At 39.1% G+C, this 5,926-nt stretch overlaps 2 pseudogenes; one reads left to right on the forward strand and one right to left on the reverse strand.

Annotated features, from left to right (window-relative positions):
- Positions 1 to 3,471: 3,471 nt before the first annotated feature.
- On the reverse strand, positions 3,472 to 3,590 carry LOC144637334 (5S ribosomal RNA; annotated as a pseudogene).
- Positions 3,591 to 3,709: 119 nt separating this feature from the next.
- Positions 3,710 to 3,826, forward strand: LOC144637333 (5S ribosomal RNA; annotated as a pseudogene).
- The last annotated feature ends 2,100 nt before the right edge of the window (positions 3,827 to 5,926 follow it).

The raw sequence follows: 5,926 nt of genomic DNA on the forward strand, positions 1-5,926 counted from the left end.
TAATCGAGCTTTATATAAGCTTAAAATTAGCCCATACAGTCTCTTGCCCAGTTTCCGGCCACTTTAGTTTGTAATCGCTATAACTTCTCATTTATGCACGGAAAGTTACTGATTTTTTGTTCAAAGACAGTTCATTTACTTACCTTAAAAATGTACAAAAATTGGCTGTGCACGACAAGTATTAAAGAAATTATGCCATTTTTTGCAGAGCTAGTAAGTTGCCCAGTTTACGGCCAGGTGGTCCAGTTTCCGGCCGTCAAACTAAAACACATTTTTCCCTACAACCGCTCGACTTAAATCGACTTGTAAGTCCCTTGGCAAACAAAAAGTAAGTTTCAATATCAGTTTATTCGAATTTGCTTTCTCGCCTGCCGTTTTATGGAATATTTCCTCGTCAATGACCCGTTACCTTTTCTTTCGCTTATTAGGATGCATTGGCAGTGTATACATATAAATGTTGTAGTTTATCACGCTATGCTTGCTTTAGCCGCTTTTGTACTCTTTGCTAGATTTCATTTCATAAATTTCTCGAGCAGGAGATACTAAAATTCAGTTATTTCACTGAATAAAAATGCTTTTGAACAATGTGCTACTTGGTGGCCGGAAACTGGCACAGCGAGTCCAAATCTTTGTTAAAACTCTGACTTCTGAAATTCAGAAACAGCTGAATTCTGGCTTGTGATGACAGAACCCCTAATCACTTTCATCTTAAAACTATAATCGATACATGCTCTCTTACCTTAGAAATTATCGGTACAAATGCTGGTTGAAATACTCTTGCAGAGGTAAACAACGCATTAAGCTTTCCATTTTCTTTGCTGTCTGATTTTGTTACAGCATCCTTTGTAACAAGTGCTTGAGAAATTTCGCCAACCCTATATCCAGCGAATGGACGCGTGCTGCTAGACGCCATTTTGTAAATTCGCCTGTTATGAAGTATATGCCGACAATGGGTATTTCCACTGGTTAGGATGTCTGAGGGCAACAACCGACCCGCGGGGCATTGTGACGCGGTGTGACGTATGAGCAGCGACATGGTGGAATGACGGAATTGAACGGCACGGCGGAAATTCCGAATCAGTAAACGCTTTCGGCAATTCTACTTTTCTATAAAACTATAATCTAGAAACTGCAAAACTCCACGAAAATTAACCTTTTGATTTGTGATCTACACACAAAACGGAAAAAAACGACACCTTTTTTGTCGATTTTGTTCGTGTTTAGAAAACCTGAAATAAGTGCCAATTTTTTCCCTTATCGCGAAAATTCAAAACGAGAAATTTCTCGAGTTTTTTCAGCTTTTCGCTGTTCACATCAAAGCAAGAAAATGTCGACTTTTTTCCGCTTTCTCAATTTAGCCTCCTTAATGGACAGCTGTCAAAGAATGGCGTGCATTGAAACGCTTGCACCTCTTTCTCTTTTTCACCATTTTTTTCTGTATTTAAATTTGGCACCATGGAGTATAAAAGATAAAGTAATGTTGACATAATAAAAAGTCAAGTAAAAGCAAAAAGAACCTGCCGTATTTACTCGAATAAGCGCCGCGGCGCTTGTTAAATTTTTCGCACCTCAAGTGCGGCGCTTATTCGAGAGCGGCGCTTATTTGAGGGCGGCGCTTATTTAAAATTTGGACCCACAAAGAATCTAATCTTTTACAGTAATTGAAAATGCCGTCTTTTGATTGTCAATATTCGTCTCTTGCTGAAGAGAGAAGTGGCGCTAGCTGTCCTGGCAAAGTTCGCGGCCTACACAACATTTACAGAACTCCGTATTGTAAGAATGTTGGATAGAAAAACTAATGGGCGAGTGGCAAAACAATCACTTTAAGCTGCAAAACATCGCTTTTGATGGAAAGAAATGACCAAGTTTGTATTAGAGATGCTTTATACTGCTGTTTTTAGTTAAACGGAGTTGCTCGAATAAGCGCCGCATCGGGACTGCGGCGCTTATTCGGGGGCGCCGCTTATTAACTTTTTTCTCTCAAATGCGGCGCTTATTCGAGGGCGGCGCTTATTCGGGGGCGGCGCTTATTCGAGTAAATACGGTATACGAAGAACGGCAATTTATTTAAGGAGAAATTTCCAGAAGTACGAAGAGACTTTCCAGAAAGTTGAAGACCTAAGCCTCATCACTTTTTCATTCATCTTAATCTTAACGCAGGTTGCCATCTTCACAGCTACGGAAGAAGTGGCACAAAAATGCACAAGCCCCACAAAGAAGAAAAAAATCTGAGTCCCCGACTCAGAATTTTTCTTTGTTCCACGCTCGTGTCATGTTGAATAATTTCTTCACTATTTCTCACCGAGCTTGAAATTTACCATCTTTATTATTTACTACACATTTGATGAATTTGACATTGCTGATCCTTGCAGTATGCAGGACGCGTGTCACATATCAACCTAGTAAATGGCCTAAGTATCTTTGAGGCCATGGGTTCGATTCTCGTCGGGGACTCAGATTTTTCTTTGTCCCACGCTCGTGTCACGTTAAATAATTAACTGTATTAGCCAGGAGGTTCTTTGGAGTAACATATTTATAATAAAGATGGTAAATTTCAAGCTCGGTGATAAATAATGAAGAAATTTCTTCGTGTATGTTCTTTTTGCTTTTACTTGACTTCTTATTACATTGACATTACTTCATCTTTTATACTCCATAATGTAACAAGGCGCCAAATTTAAATGCAGATAAATGGCGGGAAAAAGAAAAAGAGGTCCAAGCGTTTCAATTCACGCCATTCTATGACAGCTGTCAATCAAGGAGGCCAAATTGAGAGAGGGGAACAAAGTCAACATTTTCTTGCTTTGATATAAACAGCGAAAAGCTGAAAAAACTCGAGTAATTTCTCGTTTTGAATTTTTCGCGATAAGGGAATTCTAAAAATAACTAGAGAATATCGACTTACTTAATATCCTAGAGAAATCCTAAAAACAGTCGACTTTTAGTGTGTAGAAAGTAGATGTAAATTAGATTTTTCCAAATCAAGATGAAATTGGCACTTATTTCAGGTTTTCTAAACACGAATGAAATCGACAAAAAAGGTGTCGTTTTTTTCGTTTTGCGTGTAGATCACAAATCAAAAAATTGATTTTCGTGGAGGAAGGAAGCAACAACAGCAACAAAAACAAACAAACAAAAGGAAAATTATAATTGCTAACTTTCTCAATGTCGCTAAGAATGATTCAGGTACTTTAACTTGTGGATATTCGTTGCCGTCACAGAAAAGCCAACCTGTTTGCAGCGGCTGCTAGCAGTTGAAAATCAGAAAACAGTAATATGCCCCATAAACGAAGGGTTCTTTATATATCGGCTCGAGTGATCGACTGGGAGGATTTCTTAAAATTACAGAGTTCTCGTCCCGCTCGAGACAATGAAATGTATAAAGCCGAAGTTCGTTAACGAAGCCGTTAGAAAGAAAACGAAAGGTCCTGAAATTTACTGAGTTCGTACTGAGAAATTAAAAAAAAAAACGAAACCCACATCAAGGGGTTTCCAGATGGTCACCCATCCAAGTACTAACCCCGCCCAACAGGGCTTAACTTTGGCGATCGGATGAGAACCGTTGCTTTCCATGTGGTAATAGTGGTATCAGAAAGAGCGCGTTACCTGATAACAGTGTAAGTCCATTTAAATCATCGTTCAAAATATCCATTATAACCAGGTATTTCTGTTTTTTATTTGCATTACTCTAGAAGTCTTTGCTTCGACTGGGACTGATACCACAAGGAAAGCACTGGTTCTCGTCTGATCGCCAAAGTTAAGCCCTGTAGGGCGGGGTTAGTACTTGGATGGGTGACCATCTGGAAACCCCTTGTTGTGGGTTTCCTATTTTTAATTTCTCAGTACGAACTCAGTAAATTTCAGGCCCTTTCGTTTTCTTTCTAACGGCTTCGTTATCGAACTTCGGCTTTATACATTTCATTGTCTCGAGCGGGACGAGAACTCTGTAATTTTAAGAAATCCTCCCAGTCGATCACTCGAGTATCCTTCGAAGGATTAATAGAGGGTCTGAATGGGGTTAATCGACTAGCGACAAAGGGCGAAAAATATTACCGACTACCGACAAAACGAGGAAAAAATTACCGATTAGCGACAAATAAATTCTAACCGACAACCGACATTGTCCGATGTTATACGGACGTTTGTATTCAGAAAGAACAGCATTTTGAATTTATGTCTAGCTTAGGAAATGTCTAGTTCAGAAGTAACCACACTAATTCAAAATTTAGTCAATTATAAAGTTTCCTCTCCTTTTCGAGCAGCAGCGGAGGTTCATTTGTAGAACAGTGGCTGGTAATCGAGTCCACAACGCGTCCCGCTGTTGTATTTTCACTGGGCGGTGGTTATTCATGTGGTGACAGGCCATGAGTGGGATTGTGTGTAAGACGAGGAGGTTGCCATCGAACGCCATCGTAGCCGGGTTTCGGTGGTAAATAAATCTCATAAAGGTGTTTCCAAGCTAAAAAAAACATCTAACAGAGTTTTTTAGGGCTAAAGGAGCAGGCGCATTAATTTGGCATTGGCAGGTTCTCGCTGAAGTTATCTCCGCTTACGGGAAAAATGCGAAAATTTGCAATTGTAGCAGATGGGCAGTGGCTGCTTGAGCTTCCAAATTTAATATCGGATGAAAGCAGCAGTGAGCTCAACGGTGTATGGAACGTTCGTTTAGTCGTATTAGTTTTAGTGTGCAGCGAAGTTAAATGTTTCACATGTAGTTCTATAGTTAAGTATTAAGCTCAAACATTAACGTGGTTAACCTTTGGTTCCACGTTTTTTATTTGCTGTTTTGTTGAACGGAATGTTTGTAATCACCGTCCATTTTTCAGGAAAGCAAAAATTGAAAAGAAAAATCCCTTACAAATGGAAGAAGCGAGTAAAAGAGTTTATAAGCATCTTTCTGTTTTATTGGTAAATGAATAACACTGCCTTTAAATTTATTCTTTTCTGAGAACGGTCCAAATTTCAGTTTCGCTCGATGTGTAAATAATATTTGACGAGCATTTGCTGATGCAAACTGATTTTATCGGTACTAGACGAACACGTTGCTTAGAAAAACTGAGTTAACGAGGTTCAAGTGCAACCAAATAATGAATTATTACAATTTTTCATATAGTCTAGAGCTTAAAGTCTTAAAACTGCGTAAATTAAATAACAAAAATTAATAATTGATTTGCAATTTTAATCATTAACTGAAATTTACCGACAACCGACAAAGGTCGAAAATTTTAACCGACAACCGACAAAGTAAGGAATTTTTAACCGACTACCGACATGTGGACCCCCCCCCCCCCCATTCAGACCCTCTTAATAAGATATATAAAGAACCCTTCATTTATGGGGTATATTACTGTTTACTGATTTTCAACACACCCCTCTGTAACAGACCTGGTGAAACCCGACCTGGTGGGTTATTTTGCCCTCCCTGGTGGAAATTTGTCCTCCCTGGTCCCTGGTGATTATCTGAAATATCCCTGGTCAATTTTATTTCTCCCCGGTGAAGAATTTTGTTTACCTGGTCAGGAAAAAATCAACCACAGAAGAAAACGACGCGCGGCAAAAAGATAAATTAATAATTGACTATAACTTGATGTAAATATAGCAAAATGTAATTGTTAACTTTTTTCTATTGTTTTTGTCGCTTGTTCTGCTGTCATGCAGGTCACTAAAGAGACAAAACAGATCTGTTTCCTTTTCTGGATGTAATACGAGCTTGTGAATGATTCAGAGCGATTTGAAAAGCGCGCGCGGCTCAAAATTGTGCACGATTACCCCGCTAAGTGTATTGCATTTTTGACTTCCCTGGTCGATTTTGTGTTGAAAACCTGGTGGAAAATCAGGTGTCACCAGGTCTGTTTATTCAGAGGGGTGTTTCAACTGCTAGCAGCCGCTGCAATATATTCAAGTTAAAGTACCTGAATCATTCGAG

Source organism: Oculina patagonica, chromosome 13 (assembly GCF_052425735.1).
Source record: "Oculina patagonica isolate OP01 chromosome 13, crgOcupat, whole genome shotgun sequence".
Classification (NCBI taxonomy): Eukaryota; Metazoa; Cnidaria; class Anthozoa; order Scleractinia; family Oculinidae; genus Oculina; species Oculina patagonica.